The sequence below is a fragment of the Gopherus evgoodei genome, chromosome 11, assembly GCF_007399415.2.
Source record: "Gopherus evgoodei ecotype Sinaloan lineage chromosome 11, rGopEvg1_v1.p, whole genome shotgun sequence".
In the NCBI taxonomy this organism is placed as follows: domain Eukaryota; kingdom Metazoa; phylum Chordata; order Testudines; family Testudinidae; genus Gopherus; species Gopherus evgoodei.
Window position 1 is genome coordinate 8,933,694 of NC_044332.1, and position 25,695 is coordinate 8,959,388.

The window sequence follows — 25,695 nt, forward strand, 5'->3', positions numbered from 1 at the left end:
ACCCAGCAGCTGAGCTGGGAAAAGTTTGTCCTCTGCGCTCAGCTGAACTCATCGGCACTGCTCATCTCGCTGTTCGCCAGGCGGGGCCAACACTAGGCTCTGGGTCGGGCAGGGCATTTCGCGACTCTGCAGCTCCCGGTCACCCTAGACTTGGATCCCAGCTCCCAATTTCATTTCTTCCCCGGAGGGGGGATGTGACTTTCTCAGGCTCCAGGAAGCCTTTCCCCACAGCCCTGCTCGTGTGTGTAACAGAACTGAGTACTCCTTGGGCATGAGAGAGAGGCTCTGTCATCCCTCGCTTCCTGCCTGCTGCCGTCCCAGGTGGATTCCCAGAGCTCCCCACACGAGCTGTGTTTGCTTTTCAGGAGGGAGGAAGTCAGCGTCCTTTGTTCAGCCACTCAGGTAACCCCTTAAGGGATCCAATGGGAGATGGGCAAGTCAGGGCCTTCGCTCTGTTTACGGATCTGAATCTGGTGCATGGCCAGCTGGTGGAGCTGCTTTGAACCCGAATTGACTCTTCTCTGTGGTCCTGGGGCCGTGACGGCGTAGCTGTGGCTGAACTCTCCATAGGAGTTACACCTGTCTTGCTCTGGTGCTGTCAGTCCGGCTCCTCTGTGGGGAGGGTGAGAATGTTCCACCCCGTGTGTCCAGCTCCCCCCTTGCTCTTCATGCGCTGCCCTCCCCCTGAAAACCTTCCCGCTTGCGTAAGATTCCCATTGAAACCCGTCACTTCTTGGCCTCGGGCAGGCTCATCCCGCCAGCTCCTGAGGGTCAAAGGATCCTCTGCCCAGGAGACTTACAGAAACTCTTGGATCTCTTTGATCCATTTATAGGGAGAATCCCAGTGATGAAACTGCATTCCCTAAGCATTTGTCCCAGGGATAGTTGCATTGCTCCCTGCGGCCAGATCGCTTGTTCTAGCAGGACTGTCGCGCCCATTCTACCAGGGCAATGACGGCCTCTAAACTCTTCTGCATGGGGCTTCCTGAGCTGCTGTGTGAAACTCTGCACGCGCTGTCTCTCCTCACAGCTCTCCACAGCCAGCAGCTGCATCTAGCTGTGTGGGGCCATTAGTCTCCTTCTCCGTCGTGCTCTCCAGCTCTCCTCCTTTGGCTTGTTGCTGTTTCTTGGCCTAGAGAATGGAGCAGTTATCGGAAGGAGGCAGCTAAGTTATTTACCAGTCACTGGAGTTCTTCAAAATGCACATGACTTCCCTCCTGCCCCCGTTGCATGGCATTGCCTGGCCTTAAATTCATTCTCAGTCCGGGAGGCTGGGAGCTCTGTGCCTGCCAGAGGGGATTCTGCGTTCAACCTGCTCACGTTGCAGTAAGGCACTGCTTAATGAGCTAAGGGCATCCCACTGGCCTTGCATGGTTCAGGGCACGTGCTTGTCACCGCGCCTCCTCTGGGCGTAGAGAGTCTAGCCCCACATGGCCCAGTGCACGACTGCGAAGGTGGTTCTGTGGAGGCCATGCTGTGGGAGGACCCACCTGGCCTCTGAAGGGCTAGCCTTGGCCCCGCCTAGGCTTAGCCCTGAGCTGACACTGGCTCTGTTGTAATACTGGGTTGCTGTGAGATGAGAGGGTGAGGGGCGGAAGGCACGAGGAGTGAGATCAGCCTCTGACAGGAGAAGCTGCATGGACCTGTTGGCATCAGTCCCAGGGTGAGGGCAGTGCTGGAGAGAGTGCTGTGTCCATGTGCCTCCGTCTCCCAGTCTATTCCCACTGCCTGGGCTTCTCTCCTGCACGCTCTTCCTGAGGTGCCCTGGGGGCCGTTTCCTGCCCACGCAGTCACTGACCCTGCTCCTGCCAGATCCCTGACTGTCCTTCCTGTGTCCCAGCCTCTCCGCTCTCCCAGTGTCCTCTCGGATCTGCTGCTTCCTCCTCGGGCTCTGCTGCTGCTCTCCTGGTTCTCTTCTCCCTCAAATGGTTCCCTGGGCGGCTCTGGCAGCACTCCCCGCTCGCAGCTTGTCATCCTCGCGGTCATGCCATTGGTCTGCTTGGCTTTGCCATGCGTCCTTGTTTGCTCTCTGGCTTTGGCTGCCAACTCAGTGGGGACAACGCCCATTGAACGTTTCCAGCGCCAGCCTCTCCTGCTCTGCCATCTCTCCAGGCCTTGCCTCTGCTCTGGCTGCCTTTCACATTACAGTTCAGCTCCCTGCATTCTGGCCTTCTCGCTGCTAATCCTGTGCCCTGTGCAGAACGCCCCTGCCCAAAGCCTAGCCTGCCCTGGCTTGTCTCAAAGCCGTTGCTAGCTACCCATTTGCCCTGTGCATCAAGCTCCAGGCCCCACTGGCATGGCATTGCCCATCTCTGCCATGCTCACTCCTCTCTCTGCCTCTCGGCCCACGGCATTAGAACCTGCCCCTTCTCCGTACAGCCTTCCTGGGATAATCCCCTGCCGGCCCAGAGCTTGTGAGGCAAAGAATGTTCCCACAACCTTCAGTCCTGGGCCTTCCTCCAGCTCCCCAGCGTGTGTCTGTGAGACAGGAACACGTCTTCCTCTGGGGCCTGGGCACTGCTCAGCAGTGCAAGGCGGAAGGCAGGGTTCCTCACCTCAGCTTCAGAAGCTTTACAGTCTGGTTTTGATCCTATTTCTGTTTCAGTGAACACACCCTTCCTCCATGTCAGCAATCCCGGTTTTAAACTATTGCTGCTTTTTTTAAATTCAAAGATGGGATAGTTTTAAAGCCTGTTTTGCTCAGTGTCCTTGGCACAGAGCATTGTGAGGTCATCAGGAGTTTGCTACTGTCAGGTTCCTTCAGTGTTTATATTCTGTTAATAGCTGTCATGCCTTCTCACTGTGTGCTTTGGACTGAGTTATGTCCTACTGCGCTGCTCTCAGAAACAGAAAGGGAGGGAAAACTGTTCGTTGTTCTGAGAGAGCTTCAACAGAAGGACTAAGGCCTTGTCTGCGCTGGGAATTGAACGACAAAACTTTTGTCTTTCAAAGGTGTTAAAAACACACCGACACCCACCCCCACCCCTGGACAAAAGTTTTGCTGACAAGCACTGGTGTGAACAGCACTTTGTCGGCAGGAGGGGAAGCAGATAGCTGGCAGCCAGTTGCAGTTCCTTGGTCTCAGCTGGGGCCTGCTCTCCCTTGTACTGGCAGGGGGTATTGAGCCTGCTGTGTGCCCAAGGCCTGCCCCAGCACACGCAGGCCCAGGGGCTGCCAGGAGGGAGGCGTGTGAGCTGGGGTACACTCACAAAGTGCCCCGTACAGGGCAATCCTTGCCAGAGGTCTAGGGGGTGATTTCTGCTCCCGTGGCATTGCCTGAGCTGCACAAACGGAGCAGAACTGGCCCCAGCGTGTCAGTTCTGGCCTCATGAGCTGTGTAAAACAAAACTTTCCACCCCCTGCAGATAAGTTTGGCAGTTAAAGCAGCCCCTCACTCTGGCCGAGGTAGTCTCATTCCCAACAGTGCAATTCATTGGTTCCTGCTCCCCCAGCTTGGCAGGTTGTGGGGCTCTGTAGGATTGTGTGTTTGTGTAAAAACCCACACTGTTACATGGGCTTTAAGCAGAGCCTGTCTGTGGAGTAGAACGGCCATCCTGAAATGGTGATCCATGATGTACTCCTGGAGAGCAGGCAGAGCCCCAGAGGGATGGCCCCATCTCTCTTCTGGCTTCTTCTGCATTGCATAAAAACCTGGATTCCTTCCGAAGCAGCTGGAACAAGAGGAGTTGGTATCATCTGTGTCCAGCAGGAGGCACTGCAATAAAAAGAGAAGATCCTGGAGCTGCTGCTCAGCCTGGAGTCAGGAGCCTCGCAGGGGATAGAGCCCCCATGGGACAGGATGGAAGGGAGCCCTGGCAGCATGTGCAGGGAGAGGAGAAGGGCTGGTTGGCAGTGACAGCACTGTGATTGTGTTCCATGGGGATGTAACATCTGCTCGTTAGACACTGTTCAGGTCCATAACTACCCTCCTCTTCCATTGTTCTGCACAGGGTTGTTCTAGCTAGGCTGGTCCCAGGATATCGGAGAGAGAAGGTGCGGGAGGGAATATCTTTTACTGGACCAACTTCTGGTGGTGAGAGACAAGCTTTCGGGCCACACAGAGCTCTTCATGTCTCTCTCACCAACAGAAGTTGGTCCAGTACCAGATATAACCTCACCCCTAGCCATTCCCACAGTGACTGGAGTGTGGGTGAAAGGGGAGGGGGCTCGTAAGGGCAGGCCACATGTTTGAATGCCCCTGAAATAAAGGCTGTAGAACAGGAATGTGCAGGGAGAGGGGAAAGGCTCGCTGGGCTGAAGGGAGCGAGATGCTCTCCCCACAAGATAATGAAATGCAACTCTGAGTGGATGGTGTGACTCTGCATGGCCATGTCCTCTTAGAAAACCTGATGTTGGCAGTTGCTTCGGAGTGCACTAAAGGAGAGATGGTTTTGTTCCTCCTTTCAATCCCTTGCAGAAATGTGTAAGTGTAATTTTTCACTGCCGTCACGTCCTACTTCCTATGACACCCCTTTAGCTTTTGCTTAATTTACGTGGGATTAAAATGGCAAATGTTCTGCAGGAAACATCGCCTCCTGGATCTCGTCCTGACCTGACACTTGGGCTGGTGCACGAGCTGACACGTTGGAAACAGTTTACTTCTAAAGCAAGGCGCCTGTCTCAGTAGCTGCCTGGAGAGCTCAGTGCTGTGCTTAATGACTTGATTGGGGACAGGCTAGTGTTTTTTTCACACTGGCCTAATCTCCTTTTTCCCACTGCCTGAAGAAGGGCCACGTGCCCAAGTGTCATCTCAGATCTGCTTCTCAGAGGCTGTCTCAAAACACAAGCCGACTTAGCACCAATCTGGTTCACATCACAGTTGTGCTGCGCCGCCCTGGTGGTAGTCTGCTCTGTTTCAGCCCTCCTCTCTCCTGCTGTGGAGATTACATTGTGTGTACAAAGCCCCATTTAGGAATAGTTCATTCCCAGCACTCCTTCCCTGTCGATGTGAGAGAGAGGGTGAACCGCCTGGCAGAGAGGAGATGAAGAAGCGAATCTCCTGGGCTTTTCTACCAATGCACTGCAATTGCTGTATCTCCTTGCTGTTGGCAGTAATTTAAGGACAGTTTGACTCATCTACAGCTGAGCTCAAGGGATGTCAGAGGTGATCTGGAAAGCTGTGATCCTGGAGTGCTGGCCTAATGTAAAGCACAATGAACTGCCTTAGCCACTCTGCAGTCTGAGCACTTGGGCTCAGGGTTGATCAAAGGCTTACGGCTGCTTGGGCTAGCAGACCCTGGCTGCTTGTGCATTCTTCAGAACTGCTGCAAGTCCTGGCAGCCCAGCCCTACCACTTGTGTGGCAAGAAAGAGGCTCTGGGATGCACTGCTGACTGGGGTGCAGTGTGGGTGAGGCAGTCACAAACGGCAAATGCAGAGCAAAGCAAAATTAAAAATAATTAAATTTAAAAAATGCAAAAGCCATGGGGATTTTATCTCTGTAATACGCAGCATGGTATGATTTGTGTTAGACGAGTTATGGCGGAAATGTTCAGCCCTGGTTCCCAGATCTACAGTGTCAGGATCGTCTGAGCCTAGAGCAGCCCCAGCTGACTTCATTGAGGATTCATAGAATCATAGAATATCAGGGTTGGACGGGACCTCAGGAGGTATCTAGTCCAACCCCCTGCTCAAAGCAGGACCAATTCCCAACTAAATCATCCCAGCCAGGGCTTTGTCAAGCCAGGCCTTAAAAACCTCTAAGGAAGGAGATTCCACCACCTCCCTAGGGAACCCATTCCAGTGCCTCACCACCCTCCTAGTGAATAAGTTTTCCCTAATATCCAACCTAAACCTCCCCCACAGCAACTTGAGACCATTGCTCCTTGTTCTGTCATCTGCTACCACTGAGAACAGCCGAGCCCCATCTTCTTCGGACTCCTCCCTTTAGGTAGCTGAAAGCAGCTATCAAATCTCCCATCATGCTTCTCTTCTGCAGACTAAATAACCCCAGTTCCCTGAGCCTCTCCTCATCCCATTGCCCTGTGCCCCGGCCCCCTAATCATTTTTTTGCCCTTGGCTGGACTCTCTCCAGTTTGTCCACATCCTTTTTGTAGTGTGGGGCCCAAAACTGGACGTAATACTCCAGATGTGGCCCCACCAGTGCCGAATAAAGGGGAATAATCACTTCCCTTGATCTGCTGGCAATGCTCCTACTAATGCAGCCCAATATGCCATTAGCCTTCTTGGTAACAAGAGCCCACTGCTGACTCATATCCAGCTTCTCGTCCACTGTAATCCCCAGGTCCTTTCCTGCAGAACCGCTTCTTAGCCTGTCGGTCCCCAACCTGTCATGGGATTCTTCCCTCCTAAGTGCAGGACTCTGCACTTGTCCTTGTTGAACCTCATCAGATTTCTTTTGGCCCAATCCTCTAATTTGTCTAGGTCACTCTGGACTTTGTCCTTACCCTAGCAGTGTATCTACCCCTCCCCACAGCTTAGTGTCATCCGTGAACTTGCTGAGGGTGCAATTCATCCCATCATCCAGATCATTAATGAAGATATTAAACAAAACCGGCCCCAGGACCGACCGTTGGGGCACTCCGCTTGGTACCGGCTGCCAACTAGACATGGAGCCGTTGATCACTACCCGCTGAGCCCAACAATCTAGCCAGCTTCCTATCCACCTTATAGTCCATTCATCCAGCCCATACTTTTAAACTTGATTCACTTGTGCTCTAGGCTTCTGAAAGCCAGGCTGCTGCTCTTTAGATCCTTGAAGGAGTCCAGCTTTGGGTCCCTTGTTTGAGAACTTTACCCTAAATCTCTCAGCGTTTCTCAGCATCAGCATAAGCTTCGAGAGAGAAGCACTTGGGCTGGGCCTTTTCTCAAATGCTAGATCTAAGCTCCGTTCCCTGCTGCTGCGTAATTCACAGACAGTTCAGCTTCCTTAGCTGTTCGCAGGTCTGGATTTATACCTTAGGCGCCCCTAGGCACAGCATCTTCAGCACCACCCCTGCCTACAGCTGACCTTCGTGTTTTCCATAAGAAATGAAACTTTTAACTCATTTTTAACTTTTAGATGCTCCTAGAATGCTGACGCCCCTAGGCACTTCCCTACTGTGCCTAACTGGAAATCTGGTCCTGGCTGTTGGCTAGATTGCTGCGCCTGGTGAGAGAGAGAGAAATGCAGTGAAGCCAGCCAGCAGGTAACACTCCTGTAATCCAGTGCTCACTGGAGAGGTTCTAGCACTTTGTGACTCAGGGAAATGTGCCCTGTGATTCCCTGGATCTGTCACTGATTCCGCTCGAATCGGAATGGGACCGTGCTGCGCTTGTAACTCCCAGCACATGCTCCTGGGGACAGAGAGCATGGGAAGATGGCAGCGTCCGTGCCTGTCTAGAGTAAAGGAGGGTTCTCTTTCCTTGCAGAGCATTGGTTAATTTGTTTTCATGAGATGATTTCCTGTTTAAAATGTACTGGTTTGGCAGTGGTGGAAATGCTTCTTTCATGGAGTTGGAGAGAGGACCCCAAAGTTGAAGCCTAAGTCACCCCTTCTCAGGAATGCTGTTAATCCACTGGCCACCAGATAGCTTCCTATGCCTTGTAGTGAAAAGTCTATAAAGAACTTGGATTAGAGAGAGAAGGAGGAGTGTACGGAGATCTAGGAGCTGAGACTGTTGGCCATGCTTGCAGCATGGGGGACTGTATCCTAGAAAGCTGTGAATCTGAAAAGGATTTAGGGATCCTGGTAAATAACCAGTTTAGCAGGAAGGGATAATGTGATATTTGGTTGTATAAACACAGGAATATCACCCAGGTTTAAGGAGGTGGTATTACCTCTGTATGTGGGATTAGTCAGACAACAGCTGGAAAACTGTGTCCAGTTCTGGTGTTCGCTCTTCTTAAAAAGGATACTATGAAACTGGGAAGGGCTCAGCCATGAGAGCCATGACTTGTGGCTGGGAAAATACAGCTTCTGATGAGACTAAAGGAGCTCAGTCTGTCTGTTTTCAAACAGAAGGGAGATCTGGATGAAGATATCTGCCATTAGAGGCCCTTTAATATAGTGGACAAAGTCATATGAGGTTCAGTGGCTGGAAGTAGGAGTTGGACAAACTGAACTAAGACTCAGAGTCTTGAGTGAGGGCTATCAACCAGTGCAGCAGCGTTCGGAGGGAAGTGGTCAAGTTGTCATCCTGGGAAATCTCTAGGGGGGAGTTTCAGAAGCACCTAAGAATTTAGGTGTGAAAATGAATGGGATGTTATGCATCTAACCCCGTTATTTACTTTTGAAAATCCCACCCTTATCAGCACTGTCTGTTTATCGAATATATGCTCTAGTTCAACCACAGCTTATTGGAGTGCATGGTGGTTGCTCAGTGTGGAAGAACAATTCCCTCCACTGCAGGAATCCCTAGGAGAGTTTCTCTGGCTTGTGCTGTGCAGGAGGTCAGGCTGGCGAATCACCATTGTGCTATTTCATCTTAACACCTGCGTTGTGTCAGGTGCCTTGACTTCCCTTTGTGGAAAATTAGGGCATTGTACAGCAGAAGGATGGTCTAACTCCGTGTCTCATGCCAGACTGTAGAAATAGATTCCATATTGTGAAGTATATGGGAAGAATTAATTGAGTGCTACATTCTAGTACCAGCTAAGACTTGGAGCCTAAACTTTAACAACAAAAAAACAACCCTCCATTCTCTGGTAGTCCTGGGCACCTGTAAACGTCTTCAGTTCTCATATTGGGCAAATGCAAAGTCTGAGCTGCCAGGAATGTCACAGTACTCCTTAGGGGGACCAGGCTGTGCAGCTCTGGGGAAAACCTGCCATGATTCTCCCTCCTCTAGAGCACTTGTCCTTGGAACTCTGTTCAGGTCTCCCAGCGGGTAGTGAGAAATAGGGTTCAGTGAACTACTCAGTGTGTTCCTGATATTCTTGCAATGTCATCTGCCTGACGTGTTCCCTGACTTGATGAACAGGGCTGTCTTGATATGGCTGGGGGGCCGGTTGCTGGGCTTGTAACTGATATCTGGCTGCCAGGTGAGTCATCCACCCTATTAGTTGCCAAGGCAAAACTGTCACAGGCTGCTGCAGCAGCAGCCTTTATAAGGTTATTTTAGCTTGCTACAGGGGAAGGGTGGAACCAGGCATGTTCTATGGCCATTAAGGGTGGTGAATATGTGACTGTGAATGTCTAGAATATGGAATCCACCCTGGTAGGTTTGTGCTCTGAGGTCTCTGACAATTCCTTGTCTTACAGGGCTCAGTTCTACAAGAGCTGGCCCCGATCCAACACACCACTTCAGTGTCTGCCTTAGCTTTAAGCACATGGCTAGTCCCATGGGCTGCTTAAGTGCTTTGTTGAATGGGGGCCTGAGTGCGCCGCACCTCCAGCCCTCTGTGGGACATGACCGCTGTCCCCTGACTCACTGTCTCACTCTGGGTGACTAGGATGGTTTTCTCTTACCAAACCAGCTCAGTATGGTCAGGTCTCATTATTGACTTCAAAATCCATCAGCCTTGCTTCGGAGAGGGCCAGAGCACTATTACTGCAAGAGAAGGCAAGTATTGGAATTGCTGTCGTCGCTTTTGGAATTTTTCGTAACTCTGACATAACCCTACGATTCTGATATTACCAGCTCTGTAAAGAGACTGAGGGCAGTACTTTGCTCTTACAGCCCCAGTCCTGGGTCGGCCCCCGCACAGGGCACAAAGGGAACAATTAACCAATGAGAGAACCTAAAGCGATGATCCCCCGAGGGAGCATATAGAGCTTGTGAAGGGAGCTGGGCTGACCGCTCTGGAGGGCTAGAGTCCAGTCAACAGAATGGGGACAGCCCAGAGAGGTGTGTCGAGCTATGAAATATATTTCTGGGCTCCCCATGGTGGGAGCTGAATATTTAATGCCCAGTCTGTTTGGGAAACGGGCAGAGAATGACAGGGAGCAGGATGAAAGGCATGTGAAGGAAAGCTCCCCTTCTTTACCTCTGCGCTCTCCTGGCCCTGATTTAGAGGGCATGGCCATTTGGGGTGAGAGGATATCAAGTCTTCTCTCTTTTGCCTGTGTCCGCAGGAATGCCCAGTGCGAGTGGGTGCACTTTCCATTGATATGGGATTGAGATCACTCGTTCATTTCCCAGAGAGGGAATGCCGGTATGCATAAGGTGGTAACACCTTTTACTCGCTGCTGACTCAAATCGGGTTTGAATCTGTGACTGAGAGGCCATGTATCTAACTACTGATCCCTAGAAACAGCCAGTCCTATAATAATCTCTTACAATCAAATTAAGCATAATCTATGTTACTGTCCTCTGGAAGTTATCCTTAAATGGAATACTAATAGGGTTAGTTTACTGGAAGTCTGCTGTGAGTATTCAGTCCCTAAGTGAGAGCACTTCAGTTACAATGGAGATGGCATTTAGAGTTATAATTATGGGAAAACGGGATACTCTCCAGAACATGGAGTCTTCCATGCCTCTCAAATCCCTCCCTCCCTGGCTATCTTGCATTTCCCAAGGAGCATTGGGGGTTTCACCTCTGTGCTGAGCCCTGTTCTGCTCTGGGAATCCATGGACTAGCAGAGCAGGATTACAAGTGTTCTTTGTACACAATACGTAGAGATTTAATTTCTTACTACCCTTGGGGTGAAACACGGCCATAGAGGCTGCTGAAAAGTGACATTATTGGTACAAGGGGGATGTCATGGTGGGCATCTGCTATAGACTACCTCATCTTCCTGGTCCAGTTTACGAGGCTTTCGTCGGGCAACTAACAGAAGTTTCCAGATCACAGGCCCTGGGTCTCATGAGTCATATCAATCACCCTGACACATGCTGGGAGAGCAAGGCAGCGGTGCACAGACAATCCAGGAAGTTTTTGGAGAGTGTTGAGGACAACTTCCTGGTGCAAGTGCTGGAGGAACCAACTAGGGACCGTGCTCCTCTTGACTTGCCACTCACAAACGGGGAAGAATTAGTAGGGGAAGCAATGGATGGGAACCTGGGAGGCAGTGACCATGAGATGGGCGAGTTCAGGATCCTGACAAAAGGAAGAAAGGGGAGCAGCAGAATATGGACCCTGGACTTCAGAAAAGCAGACTTTGATTCCCTCAGGAACTGATGGGCAGAATCCCTGCTTTGAACAGGGGATTGGACTATATGACCTCTTGAGGTCTCTTCCAACCCTAATGTTCTCTGATTCTATGATCCCCTGGAAGGCTAATATAATGGAGGGGGAGGGGGGAAAGGAGTCCAGGACAGCTTGTTGTATTTTAAAGAAGCCTTATTTGGGGTCGGGAAGGAATTTTCCTCAGGGGCAGATTGGCAGAAGCCCTGGAGGTTTTTCGCCTTCCTCTGCAGTGTGGAGTCTTCAAACAAACGTAGGTTAGGGGGTTGTTATTGAAGTGGATGGGTAGGGTTCTGTGGCCTGCTTTGTGCAGGAGGTCAGACTAGATGATCATATTGGTCCCTTCTGACCCTAATGTCTATGAGTATATTGAGGGCGCAGGAACAAGGGTGGTTCCAAAGAGGATGGAGCTTCGCTGTTCTCTGTGGTGGCAGATGACAGAGCAAGAAGCAATGGTTTCAAGTTGCAGTGGGGGAGGTCTTGGTTGGATATTAGGAAAAACTATTTCACTAGGAGGGTGGTGAAGCACTGGAATGGGTTACCTAGGGAGGTGGTGGAATCTCCTTCTTTAGAGGTTTTTAAGGTCTGGCTTGACAAAGCCCTGGCTGGGATGGTTTAGTTGGGGTTGGCCCTACTGTGAGCAGGGGATTGGACTAGATGACCTCCTGAGGTCCCTTCCAATCTAATCTTCTATGATTCTATGATACTTTATTTATAGTGTGTTTGGTGACATTGGATAATTTGGCTTTAACACTGCAACTAAGAGGTTAAAGAAAGGGAAACTTTCTTTTATATTCCCTTGCCTCTGTATTGTTGGGTTTTTTTTAATGGGTGGTATATTAAAACCCTGTGACTTGTATTTCAGAAATGTATTTGGCAGCTATACATTATAGATGTAAAGCAGAGGTCCCCAAGCTGAGGGGTGTGCTCCCCTAGGGGACACAGTGGAACGTTCGTGGGGGCTAGGCCCATCCAGCCCCACCACATCCCCAGCTCCGCTCAGGCCCTGCTCCCAGCCCCAGCCCCACCTCCAGCTATGGCCCAAGTCTCGGCCCCCTTACTACTGTCTGCGTCCCCCCACCCTGAGCCACAGCCCCTGCTCCTGGGGCGGGGATGCGGACAAGGTAAGGGGGGCTGGCGTGACCCTGAAAAGTTTGGAGATCGTTGATCTAAAGGGATGTTGTTCCTCCTGAGTTCTGAAAGATAGTCCAGCAGAGATTAAGTGGCTAGTGCTCCAGGCATGTTACAGTTGTAACTTCAGCCAGATTTACGGTTGCCCAAGGTAGCCATGTAAACCAGGTTGGCTGCATGGCACGGGCTGTGAGCTTCTTGTGTAAGGAAGAGAAGCCAGTCCTTTTGGAGAGTTGTTCCCATATGAAACAGAGCCTAAGCCTGTGCCCTGTTACAAATCGGGACACAGAAACAGCTGTGTTAGTTGGGGTTAGGAGTACAATGAAGTGGACGGTTTTCAGGGCTCTGGGTGGCATATGGTGTGGACAGGTAGGAAAGATGGCTTTATTGTGTATGTGTGTGTAGTGTCCGTACCAGTCACGCCATATTGACTGACCTGATCACTCTCCCTTTGTGCAAAGTGATGGCAAGAAAAAAGAAAATCTTCCTGACTGTAGCAAAATAATTTGTGCATCCTCTGCTGGGAAGCTCCATCTGCACACAGGCTAAACAGACTGCAGCAGTGTGTGTGACTACAACTCCACTTGTATGGTGTCTTTCATTTTCAGATGTTCATTTGCTTTAGTTTTTATGCGATTTCCCTCCTCCTCCTTTTATTCTTGTTGAAATTACAAAGTTATTTTTAAATGCTGCTTATTGTAAATATGCTCCCAGCTGCTCTGAATACAAGCTGGGTCTCAAATGCGTTACAAAATTACTTGTATCTTTAGAATTGAAAGGATACCATAGGGAGAGAAAGCAGCAGCCAGGGAGAAGAGAGATTGCTAGCAGAGATGTGAACTGTGCTGGAGAGCTCATAAGGCAGGAAGATAGATGGAGGCTGTTCCAGACTGCGGGAGCCATCAGACTAAAAATAGAAACCAAAATCTCAAATTCAAGTCACTTATTCAGCCAGTGCATTTATTTGCTTTAGAATGTCAGTGATGATTTCTGGGCAATTCCTGCGTCTCTTGAGTCTCGTTGGTGCTCTGGTATCACCGATTGCTGTGTAGTCTCTGGGAGATGCAGGCCATTTTGAATGGCACAATTCATGACCCAGCATAATGGATGGTGTTGCTATTCATCTGGTCTAGTCCCAGTCCTCTTTCTCCTTCCTGAGGCACTTTTCCGGATCTTCCTGTGTGTGTACGATGGCTTTAGGTCCCTTGTCTGCACCATTGTTCTGTGTATGCAGATCACACACACTTGTTTGCATATGCTCTTTGTATGGCCACTGGGATTCTAACATCCTCACGTTTTCTACCTTCGTGCTACGCAGACGGATGGGCAAATTTGCCCAAGGTCAGTAAAACCAAGAATTCACAGTGACTAGATTTGGTATCAAACAGCATTTCTTTTGCTTTGCCCTTTCAAGCCTTTATTCAGTGGACTTTGGCTGCTGCTGTTCAGTGCTTCCCACGAGGGGTGCCAAGACCAGGAGACGAATTCGTTTTCTTGGCTGTGATTTTAGTTCGCATCCTGGAGGGCATCCTGTAAGGAGGCAAACCATCCCTGTGTGTCAGATCACCTGCTCCGTGTGAGAATGCTTGTTCCGGTAATGTGTGCAGTTATTGGGATTGATAAGGTTGACCCAGAGGATGTGGTTTCTGCGTTGGAAGTCATCTGCTGGGGTCAGTGCAGCGCTGCCGTGGTCCGGCAGAGGAAGTCAGAGCTCAGGGGTGTCGGGGAGCTGAGACGGCTCCTGTGGGTGCAATGGAATACGGCAATTGCCAGACTGGATTAGAGGCCAGGTCCGTCTAGCCCAGAGTCCTGTCTCTGACAGTGCTCAGCACCCCGTGCTTCAGAGGAGGGGGTAAGAGCCCTGCAGAGACAGGGGTGGGATAATCTGTGTAATTGCTGCTAGTTAGAGGTTGGCTTGAGCCTGGCAGCATGAGGTTTATTATCCCTTCCACGAGTCTTTATTCTAACAATTCTGGATATTCATGTTCCTCATGTAAATACCCAGTCCCTTTGTTCACTTCAGTGCCTTCACCTGGCACAGTTCCACCGTCTGACTTCATATCGGGTGAAACCGGTTTTTTATCCTTTGAATGAGCAGGCCTAACCCATGGGTACTGCCCAGAGCAGCAGGAAGTGTCGTCTGTGACTGCTTGTTTGCCAAATGCAGCCGGTGTGCCCTAGGGAGAGAGGTCCAGCGACAGGGAGATACAGGAGACTGCTGTTCTCATTTGCTTATTGATACACAGAAAGCTCTGAGCTGGGAAAGAAATTTCATAGTGGGGAAGCTCTGTGTAAGTCCCGGAAACACACCCAAAGGCCGGACACTTCTCGACACTGTGTTTCTGTGGCCTGCACATCCTGACTGTGGCTGGTATTCTCCTCTGCCCCTGTGTGTGTGTGCGTAGGGGTGTTGTAGGAAGTAAACAGAGCCGGGTATCCTTTCTGATTTGAAGCGCACATGCTGTAGGTGTTAGATAATATGCACGTTAGGGGGCAGTGAAAAGCTCTGCCTTTTTCTAGGTCAGTTCTCTATTTCTGCAAGACGTCTTTTTCTGCAGGACACGGACACACACACGCTCCATTTTCTCCTCATTTGCCCCCTTGTGCAACCAGACTGCAAAACTGGGGCGTGTGTGCAAAAACTTTGCCCAATTGCAAATGGTTCAGGGATTTCTCTGGTAGTAAAACTTGCTTCTCAGAAGCTGTTTGGGGGCAAAAGAAAAAAAATGAAATGAGAGAGACCTGGAGTTGGGCAGCATTAAAACAGGCAGGCTAATGCAGTCTGGGCATGTGAAAGGCATCACAGACGTGTGGTTAGTAACCAACTTGCTTTCCGCACTGCCTAATTCTTAGTTGGACTGTGTCCATTCAGCAGCTATTTGATTATCCACTGCACCAAGCTCCCCCAGCTGCTACTCCTTTGTCCCCTCTCAGAAAATGTGTACATCAGCTGACTCTTTATGGGAAGGCGTTTTTGAATGAGGTTTGCATGTGAGCCTCTGGAGTATAACTCCTGTCAATAAATCTGGCACAACTTTTACAGGCCAAGCGAAGCCGGGACTCACAGCCCAATATCACATTGCTTTTGTTGAATATATTATTTATTATGTAATGTGCATAATAGAATGTCAGTGACATTGACGCACCAGCTGGGACAGAGGCTGTCTGGAAACCCTGGCTGGAAGTGAATCGCTCTGGCGCATGTTCTGCTTAGCAGTGGTTCTCAAACGGTGATGCTGCCCACACCCTGGAACACATGCAAATCCAAGGCACTGGAATGGCAGGGAGAAGAGATCTTAGGCTTTAGCAAAATGGGCTGCTAGCGAACAACAGTCAGATTGGCTTCTGCTGGGTCTTCAGCAGAAACAAGCTACAGTAGCAAGACCAGATGGAGGCTTCCAAAATGTACAAATATATGGTTTCCAGGGAAGACACCCCTCTCCTGCCCCCAGTTACTCTTCCCTAGATCAGGCAGTTTAGCAAAGTCCAAGTCTGTTTGTATGGGAGGGATGCCGTGAGTTGGAGGAGATACATTTCTGTGACTGCAAAAATGCATCTGTGCAGCTGCTTCTCATTAGACTTGGTAAACTTGGTAAACTGCAGCTTCCCTCCTCACCCAGGAGTTTTGCCGGGCGCTCTAGAGGTCAGGCAGTAGTTTGCTCAGCCTGTCCCCAGCCCTATGTGTTCTTCGCACTTGCTGACACATTACCTGGGAAGGCTCTAGTGCAGGGGGATCCCTGGATTGTTTCATCCTGCCCCACCTCATCCTGGCAGGGCGTTATACAGAACCCCTTTCTGCGTGATTTTGCTGCTGTTTGAACAGGTTGTGGCTATTAATGTGGGACTGGGGGCAAATGGCAGTGAAGTGGATGGGGAGGAACCAACATGTCAGGCAGTGGAGTAGTGAAGTGGAACAAAGCTTTGAAAATCAGAGGCATCACATTCGACAGCTCTTTAATGGAAAAGCCGGGTTTGCAAATTGTGTGGGTATTATTTTGCATAGTTATTCACTAGTGAAGGAGAAGGACTTTGATGTCAGCAGATAAAACAGGTTTAACTTAATGTGGAACAACAAAGCCATAAGGTGCATCCCTGTTAAATGCACAGAAAGAGACTCTAAACACAGAACAGATTGATCTGTATTGGGCAGTGAGGGATGCTGGGATTTGTCCCAGCCATTCTTTGTACAAGGAAAAATACTTCTTGACAATGTCTCTAGTGTAACTTTGACGCATCTTCCAGGGCTGTCTCACTTCTCCTGAACAGAATGGGCTGCTGTCTTGGGTCCCTCTCTTGTTGTTTGAAGAGTGTGTGCATGTTTTTGTTTGGAGAGGAGGAAGGGGATATTGGCTTTTCAAAGGATTATTTTGGGCACAAAGATAAATATGTCAATGTCACTGTACAGGGAAAGGTCCTGTTTAAAGGGCCACGGTCATGTGCCTGACTCCCTAATTGTGAACAATACGTACGTGGCGGTTCTTCTCATCCATAGACCCCAAAGCACTTTACCCAGGAGGGGAAATATCAGTCTCCCCATTCTACAGCTGGGGAAATTGAAGCCAGAGAGATGAAGTGAATGTGTGAAGATCACACAGTGGGTGGGAATGGGTCTGTATTGGCTCAGTTTGCTGTCCTACCCCTGGATGGTGCTGAGGCCCATGGGATCTCTGGATGGTTGGCATCTCTGGAGATCAGGCCCAAGATGTCTTGGCTTAGGCGCTTGGAGTTAGTGGATGCCCTTTAGCATGTGGGCATTTTTGCAACAGTTTTCTGACCTGTGCGAGCCCAGGAGGGTCGTTGCTGGCCTGCCAATCAGGTACGGAGCCAGTAGTGGAGGAGGCTGAGATTTTATATTTTACAGCGCACTCCCACCACTGTTATGGCAGTTCAGCCCTCCTGGGAGAGCTGGTGGAAAAGGGGCAGCGGGTGGTTGACGGCACTTTCCTCACCGCCTTGTTTAACCCTGTTCAGAGCAGGCTGGTGTGCCATGCTGACCGGCATTCTGAGCACCACCAGCATCCTGTCTGTGGTAGCATTCCTCCCAGCGGAGACCTTGGGCAGAATGCCCTGGGGTATGCAGCAATGCAGGCGTGGCCAGCACAAGGATTGCACTTGTCCTGGTGGAGAGCAAAGGGTGGCTCTGTACCACTGCAGAGTTAGCCGGGCAGTGCTGCTGTTGCAATGTGGCCCTTCCAGGATTCCTCTGCAGGCCCAAATCATCTTCCTTGGGAGTGACGGCGGCTTCTGCCACGTGCTGTGCCTGAGTTCTCTGGCCTGTGTGGGGCAGGGCGTGCTATCATGTGCCTTTCCCTGCAGTCACAGCCCCCGTGCCAATCTGCACCTCGAGACCATTGGTGGCAGTCTGGCCCTGCTTGTGTCTGAGCCCAAGGAACAGGGTCTGGGTGGTCTGAGCTGGGGAATGAGTTTTAGCTTGTGTCTGCCCTGACGTTCCTACGTGGTGTGCAGCAGAGAGAAATGGCCACTGGTTTGTTACCCTCTAGGAATCTTGACAGCTAAATGTGGTGTCAGAAATAATGGAAGAGAACAGCAAATTGAGTTGGACGCCGTCCTTGTATAGAAGCATAACGGATGGCTCCAAGAGCAATATATACCTGGCGTCTGGCTGAGATAAGGTCCCAAGGCTGCTGGGCACTGCATAGACACGGTGAGAGAGCGGCCTGACCCTGAAGAGAAGATAGACGATGCTGCTGTCTTCCTGCTCTGTGTTTCCATTTTACAGATGGGGAGACTGAGGCCTGGTGCCAGGAACAGACCTCTGAGCTCCAGAGTGTCCTTTCACCACGAGCCCAGCTGTACTCTGATAAAGCTCTGCGGTGGGTGAGCCAGAGAACTGAGCTGCGCAGTGGGCGTTGTCCATTCAGCGATGAGAGCTGGGGTACTGCATTATCTGGTGGGGTTATCACAGGGAGTCTCACTGTAGAAGCTCAGTGTCTGGTTTAGAGCCTGAAGAGCAGCATGATGGAAAGGTAACGTGATCCCTGTCTTGGTAGAGCGGCGGGCTGGAGTATTTCTGGTGTGTACTTACTCTTGGGCAGTAGAGTGAGCGGAGCCCTGGGGCTTGTCGGGCAGATCTCCATGGCTGATCTTTGATGCTGGAGGCTGCCGTAAGGAACACAGCGGGATGCGTGCGAGGGTGGCTGTGTGGTGAGAGGGGGCGCATGTGAGGGTGGCTGTGTGGTGAGAGGGGGTGCTGGCGGGGCGCGTGCGAGGGTGGCTGTGTGGTGAGAGGGGGCGCATGCGAGAGTGGCTGTGTGGTGAGAGGGGGCGCGTGCAAGGGTGGCAGTGTGGTGAGAGGGGTTGCCGGCGGGGCACGTGCGAGGGTGGCTGTGTGGTGAGAGGGGGTGCCGGAGGGGCGCGTGCGAGGGTGGCAGTGTGGTGAGAGGGGGTGCCGGAGGGGCGCGTGCGAGGGTGGCAGTGTGGTGAGAGGGGGTGCCGGCGGGGCGCGTGCGAGGGTGGCTGTGTGGTGAGAGGTGCCGGCGGGGTGCGTGCGAGAGTGGCTGTGTGGTGAGGGGAGCGCGCCGGCAGGGCGTGTGCGAGGGTGGCAGTGTGGTGAGAGAGTCTTGCTCTGTGTTTCGCTGAGCCTGCTGCTATCTCTGGTGGCAGCAAGGAATGTGAGGGCATATGCCAAGTGCTGAGCCTCAGAGCCCTCTGTTGTGTTTTTTCTCCTCACGCTGCTGTGTTTCCATGTCAGGGACCAGTCTGGGGGGAATGAGCGTCTCCTCGGCAGCAGGCTCAGAGACAGAGCTGAGGGAGCAGACCAGGGCCTGCCAGAAAGGGTTAGGTGCTCTCTCCCCTTGAGAGAACCAGAGTCTGGCAGCTGCTGCTGCTTCCTCCCTCTCCCCCAAATGATCCAAATATTATGCAGGTTGGGAGGAATCAAGTTGGGAGCCGGAAGCTGACAGACTCAGCAGCAGAGCAAGGGTCGTGCACAGGAACCCTGCTGGAAGGGCTCAGGGGGTTTCTGAAAGGTCCTCTGACAAGCTCGTAATGTCCACCTGCGAGAGGTGGGAGTCGCTGCAGTTCCAGTCCTCCCATTTGTGTATGTGCTTGGGCAGGGCCCTTAAAACCCAACCACCCAGTGTCCTCGTGCAGACAGTCCCTGCATGCCTCCCGGAGCAGGGGGCTTGGCTTCGGCATCAAGATGAGCTCTAGTTGGCTTGAGAGGGGAAGGATGATCCCCCGCACTACAGGACACGAGGTGACAGTCTCTGGCAGGACGTCAGGCTAGATACTCAGAATGGTCCCTTTGGCTTTAAAACTGGGACTTGCTCATTCTGGGAGAAAAAGCCCAGATAGAACGAAAGCAACTCCCTCACCCAGCTGTGAAGAGCTAAGGAAGGGTTCTAGCGCACTGGCTCCACGGAGGGGACAGTCTGTGCTCCTGCCCACGGGGATGTGGTGGGGGACGGGGAAATAAAGTAAATGTCAATCACTCAGCGTCTCTGGGATGAGTGGTGTTTTGTCTCAGACTGAATTCTTGGAAGACTTGCCCTGATGGAGGAACCGAGGGGAGTTCACGCTTGTCAGCCTGCATTTCTCTCCTGGATTCTGTAGTCTGCTGCAGGGTGTCTCATGAACCAGATTACTCAGAGGTTTTATGGCTAGAAGGAACCATTATGATCATATAATCTCCTCCTCTGCCTAGCAGGGACCATGGTATTTCAGTCGTTCCTGCAGTCGTCAGTAATTTGTAGCGGAACTAGAGCTTATTCTGTAGAAAGGTACCGAGCCTGACTCCAGTGAGAGAATTTGCCGTATCTGGTGTTGGTTTAGTCCACTGTTCAGTTCCCTCCCTGTTAAAAATGTGCATTTTGTCTCCAGTCTGAATGTGTCTAGCGTCTCCTTCCAGCCAAGATCTGTTGTACCTTTGTCTGCTGGGTGAAAGACCCTGCAGCAGCACCAGGTGTCTTCTCCCTGTGATAGGCACGTGGAGACTGTGACCACATTGGCTCGTACCCTTCGCTCTGAGAAGCTAAGCAGACTAAAGGGGTGCCGGCTGCGGTTGTCGGGAGTGCTTTTCCAGACTGTGAGTAATTCCTCTAGCTCTTTTCTGTCCCCTTTCCACTTTGTCAATGTCCTTTTTGAAGGTGTGGACCCCAGAACTGGGCTCAGGATTTCACCAGGGCTGTGTCTCACCAGTATGGTATGGCCATGCTGGCCTTCCCGGGGGTGGCAGTGAAAGAGTGGCAGTCCAGTTGTCTCCAACTGGGTGAGTGATGGGCCTCTCCGTCCCAGATCCAGCACACTTCTCCTACCTCACACTCATTCTTCGCCTCATTGTTGCAGCTCTCTGCACCACCTTCGTTTTAGTAAAGCTTGTACCCAAAAAATTAGAGTGTTTTGGGGCACTCTGGTCCCCCCGAAACCCTTCCCTGCGGACCCCAAGACCCCAAACCCTTGAGTCTCACAACCAAGGGAAATAAATCTTTTCCCTTCCCCCCCTCCAGGTGCTCCTGGAGAGATACACAGAAGCAACTTCCGTGAATCTAAGCAGAGGGAGTCCACCCTCTGTAATTCCCGTCCTGGAAACAAAAGCACTTTCCTCTTCACCCAGAGGGAATGCAAAGTCAGACTAGTAAATCTAACACACACAGACCTCCCCCTGATTTCTTCCTCCCACCAATTCCCTGGTGAGCTGCAGACCCAATTCCCTGAAGTTCCCCACTAAAGAAAACTCCAACAGGTCTTAAAAAGAAAGCTTTATATAAAAAGAAAGAAAAATACATAAAAATGGTCTCTCTGTATTAAGGTGACAAATACAGGGTCAATTGCTTAAAAGAATATTGAATAAACAGCCTTATTCAAACAGAATACAATTTAAAGCACTCCAGCAACTATATTCCTGTAAATACAAAAAAAACATATAAATCCTATCTGATCTTTTTGTACTTAAAACTGGGAAACAGAAGATTAGAAAGCAGGAAATAGAAATCACTCCTCATCTGAGAGAGCATACAGGCAGACAGACAAAGAACTCAGACACACAATTCCCTCCACCCAGAGTTGAAAAAAATCCTGTTTCCTGATTGGTCCTCTGGTCAGGTGGTTCAGATTACTTCTTTCCAGGTGAAAGAGACGTTAACCCTTAGCTATCTGTTTATGACAAAGCTACATGGACCGTGTGGTGCTAACGGAATTGGCCATGTGAAAAGTGGCCAGCATCTGTCCAGTGATCAACCTGCTGATTTTAGAAACAATGAATGTGTGTTGGCACTAAACAGGCTGGCTGGGGGTTAGGGAAGCCCTGGCATGGGTAGAGGCTGAAAATACCTTCTCACTTCCCACAGTGGTGAAGCAAGTAAGTGGAGAAGAGGGAAATTAATCTGTATAAATGTAAAGTGTGGAAGGAAGTCTGTGAGTTTGCCCTTTGCCTCCCCCTGTACTGTAAAACGTGGTGGGTTTTGGGGTTTCTATAACTCTTAGCAGCTGCAGATTGCTGGATTAACTCATGACGTGTAGTTGTGCAATAGATTAGTGTGTTTCCCTTCCCTCTCCTGTTCTGACCTCTCTTTTGCAAAGATGTAAAAATCAAGGGCAAGCTCTGACATGTGATTACCTTTTTCATTTTCTTTTGAACGCATGGAGTGTGCTGGTAGCAGAGAAAACTAACCACGGGGAGATTGAGAATGGATGTGTTAAAAGAACGCCAAGGAAATCTGCCAGAAAAATAGGTTTAATCAGTGCTTCCAGTAACCTGGTGGAAAATGTTTCTCGGGTCCTAATTAGCTCTAAAATAAAGGTTCTGAGTAATTACTTCATGCAGCTTTTTAATCAGAGCAACAGGGAGCTCTTAAGATCTCTGCTGCTTCTGCTTGTGTAATTTCCATTGATATCTGTGCCCCGTCTCTGTTCCCATGGCGTCAGATGGACAGAATGTGAGTGGGTCTGCTGAGCTACTGTTTGAACTGGCTTCTTTCAGAATGAGGGTGCAGAAATCGCAGCCCATGAGCAGCACATCTAGAGGAAGTGCTGCTGTGGTCAGACTGACTATGGACTAGCAACAAAACTAGACCTGTATCCTGGGCTGTAGTCACCTGTGTAGTCACTGATGAGTAAACCCCATTCGCTCCGTGATACTGATGGCGTAGCTTGGACGTGGGGTTAAGGCCCAAGTTTTCAAAAGTGGCGTCTCATTTTGGGCACTGGAGTTTTTGGGCGGGCAGCATTAAATAGTTAAGGGATGATTCCGGCAGAGCACCTGCCGCTGTCGCTGACCCAGCTGGAGTTGTGGTTTTGCACCATGCAGTGTCGAGGCAGACACAGGGATTTTCCTTCCAGCTCTAGGCTCCCTGCCTTGCACCGGATCCACTGACTCCAGTTTTAGTGCAGTTGGCCCTTTGTGTGGTTTCTCAGCAGATGCTTTGGTTGCTTCCCTGGTGAAGCAGCCCATCCCAGCACCTTCGCTGCGTGGCTAGGAAGTGTGTGAAAGCACTGTCGGGTGTTTCCATTCATGGACACAGACTGATCAGATCCTGAATCATTACGGTGCTGACCAGTAGTGGTGGATGTGACATCTCTGATCAAATTTGTGCAAGTCTCTAGGGTGCCAAGCAGTGGGCTAGAAGAACTCTCCATATAGATCCAGACAGGAGGAGGGGGAGGGCAATTAGTCTGAGGATAGAGAGTTAGGGGAGCCCCTTTCTAGATAGGTTTCAGAGTAGCAGCCGTGTTAGTCTGTATCCACAAAAAGAACAGGAGTACTTGTGGCACCTTAGAGACTAACACATTAATTTGAGCATAAGCTTTAGACACTTTCTGTGGCACTGACCATGTCGATGGTCAATGCTGCCCAGCCACCCTAGAAGCTTCTCCAAATGCAGCGGTGGCACATGCTGTGAGCTGCCTTTCCTCCCCTCTCGGTGTTCACCAGCTTCCCCCTGGTGAAACGTTTTCACTCATTGGAATTCTGTATACTCCCACCCACCCCTTCATTTGCCCACCACATGGGAGCCGATAAGTAGCTCCGATCAGGAAACACAACTCCAAAAAAACCCCAGCCCAAACTCCTATGCAGCTGTGGTTGTTCTTGAAAAGGCTGCTCTCTGGGTGTTTTACTGTGGATTGGACACCCCCCCCCCCACTGATTTACTTATCCCAAGATCCAGGGGAAGTGAAGCTGATGTGGCAAGTAATATGCCAAATGCTATTCATTATGTTAGCAACATGGTTCTGCAGTGTTGCTCCAAATGTGATAAGTGACATGTCCTGCTGGAACCTGCAGCTAAACTCAGAGTTGGAGGCTGATGGCTAAAAGGACTTTGACAACTGTCCATAGTAAAAGGCCCAGGCTTCTTTGGGACCCTTTAGATACCCTTGCAGTAGTGATCAAACAAGGCAACAGAATGTGAAGAACCATTAGGAAAAGGACAGACAATAAGACAGAACCTTTCCTAATGTCGCTATATTAATCCATGGTACGCCCACGCCTTGAATACGGCGTGCAGGGCTGGTCACTCCATCTCAAAATAAATGTATATAGAATGGGAAAAGGCACAGTGAAGAAAACAAAAATGCTTAGGGGTATGGAACAAATTACTAAGGAGAGATTAAGGAGCCTGAGACTTTTCATCTTGGAAAAGAGATGGCTATGGGGGATACGGTAGAGGTCTATAAAATCATGACTGGTGTGGAGGAAGTACATAAAGAAGAGTTATTTACTATTCCTCATAACACAAGAACCCAGTGAAACTACTAGGCTGCAGGTTTAAAACAAAAGGAAGGATTTCTTCACACAGTGTGCAATCAAACTGTGGAACTCTTTGCCAGAGGATATTGTGAAGACCAGGACTATATTAGGGTTCAAAAAAAAATTAGATAAGTTCATGGCGAATAGGTCGCTCAGGGGTGGATAGAGCGCTCAATGGCTATTAGCCAGGATGGGCAGGGATGCCGGGCCATGCTCTGGGCTAGATGGACCATTGGTCTGACCCAATATGGCCATTCTTATGTCTCTCTCCATTATCTGCAGAGTCCTCTTAAATGCCTGAAAATAAAAAACCTTTCTGCAAGTTTGACAATCTGTTTTTCAGCCACTGATGCCGTGTCTCCTGCATTTTTTCCAATTTTCCCCCTCCCCTCATTTAGGCACTAGCATCACCAAAGATGGCAGTAAAATTCAAGTAATGCTGTTTTGTCAGTTCATTGCTACAGCACGCAGTCAAGGAACCTTAGAGCACAAAACACTTCTTTTCTGTCGCACTGGTGTGAATGCTGCCGCTTCATTTTAAAACTTCTGGGCTGCAGTATGCTAGGTCTCAAAGAAACGAATGGATGTTTAGGTGAGGAGTGCCAGGGCCGGCTCCAGGCACCAGCTTATCAAGCAGGTGCTTGGGGCGGCCACTGTGGAGTGGGGCGGCACTTTCAAGGATTCGGCGGCAATTCGGTGGAGGGTCCCTCACTCCTGCTCGGAGCAAAGGACCTCTCGTTGAATTGCTGCAGATCGCGATCACGGCTTTTTTGGGGGGGAGCTGGTTGGGGCAGCAAAACCCCTGGAGCCGGCCCTGAGGAGTGCTACTGTAGCCCCTTAAACTAGGGGCTTGTCTGCACAAACATTTCGTTCACGGTAAGCTGGGGTGTACAGCTCCCCATGCAAGCCTGCTGCGCACTAAAGTGACTCACTGCAGTTTGGTCTATTCCTGTTTCAACGCGGGAGCTGATCGGAGTGTGCTAAGGAACTGCTGGTGTGCATCAGCAGGGTCCACAAGGCAGGCGCATGCAGGGGAGAGTTCCATCAACTAAATGGTTGCTCAGCCAAGCCCTAATTGCATGTTGGGCTGAGCCTAGTCACATGGGGCCAAATAGGAGCTTGTCCAGCGATTGCCGCGGGACTAGGGTTTAACCCGTTTTCCTTTTCATCTAGCGACAATACGATTGGAGGGAAACGTACATAGCATGTGCTAGGAAGTCAGCCCAGAGAATCGAATGCCGGGAACCAAACTCAGCAGAGTGTATCGTGACTCCTTCCGCAGCCCGCTTCACCCCCACAGTGAGAATTCCTAAGGACCTGATTGCTCTGGGTTCTGAGCACAGCAGAGAGAGGAGTATGATGCTGCCCAGACGTCAAAAGCTGCTCCACAGCTGTTTGCTAACGCATGAGCTTTTAGTGAAGCTTAGGGAGGAGATGCAGCTGTTCCAGGTTTCTCACTCTGAGACGGACTATGCAGGTTTTGTCCAAGGTGAGCGCAACAGCCAAGAGTGGGAGCATGGACGCAGCACTGTTCAGGCACAGAAAGCTGGTTTTTAAAACGGAAGGCAGTGGAATTATTGATGATTGGCTGTGTGAGGAAATAGTATCCCAGCGCCCCGGGCTGACCTGCCACTCAGAAACAACTGTTTGTCTGAAGGTCAAGTGGTAAGTGGATATAAAGGTCAACCAAGTAGGGCTGAAATCAATTGGATTAATTACCATGGACCGAAGAGTCAGCCCCCCTCATTTAATTATTCACACTCCCATGAGGGGAGCCACAAGAAATGGAG

General features: G+C 50.5%; 1 protein-coding gene and 1 long non-coding RNA gene across 2 annotated transcripts in view; both read left to right on the top strand.

Annotated features, from left to right (window-relative positions):
- The window catches only part of FAM207A (family with sequence similarity 207 member A), a 121,764-nt gene that overhangs the window by 21,050 nt on the left and 75,019 nt on the right, over positions 1-25,695 (top strand). The window lies entirely within an intron of this gene.
- LOC115659660 lies at positions 6,196-23,748 on the top strand. Its single transcript, XR_004002625.1, has 3 exons — positions 6,196-6,288; positions 10,789-10,794; positions 23,738-23,748. It is a non-coding gene; the product is annotated as an uncharacterized LOC115659660 (long non-coding RNA).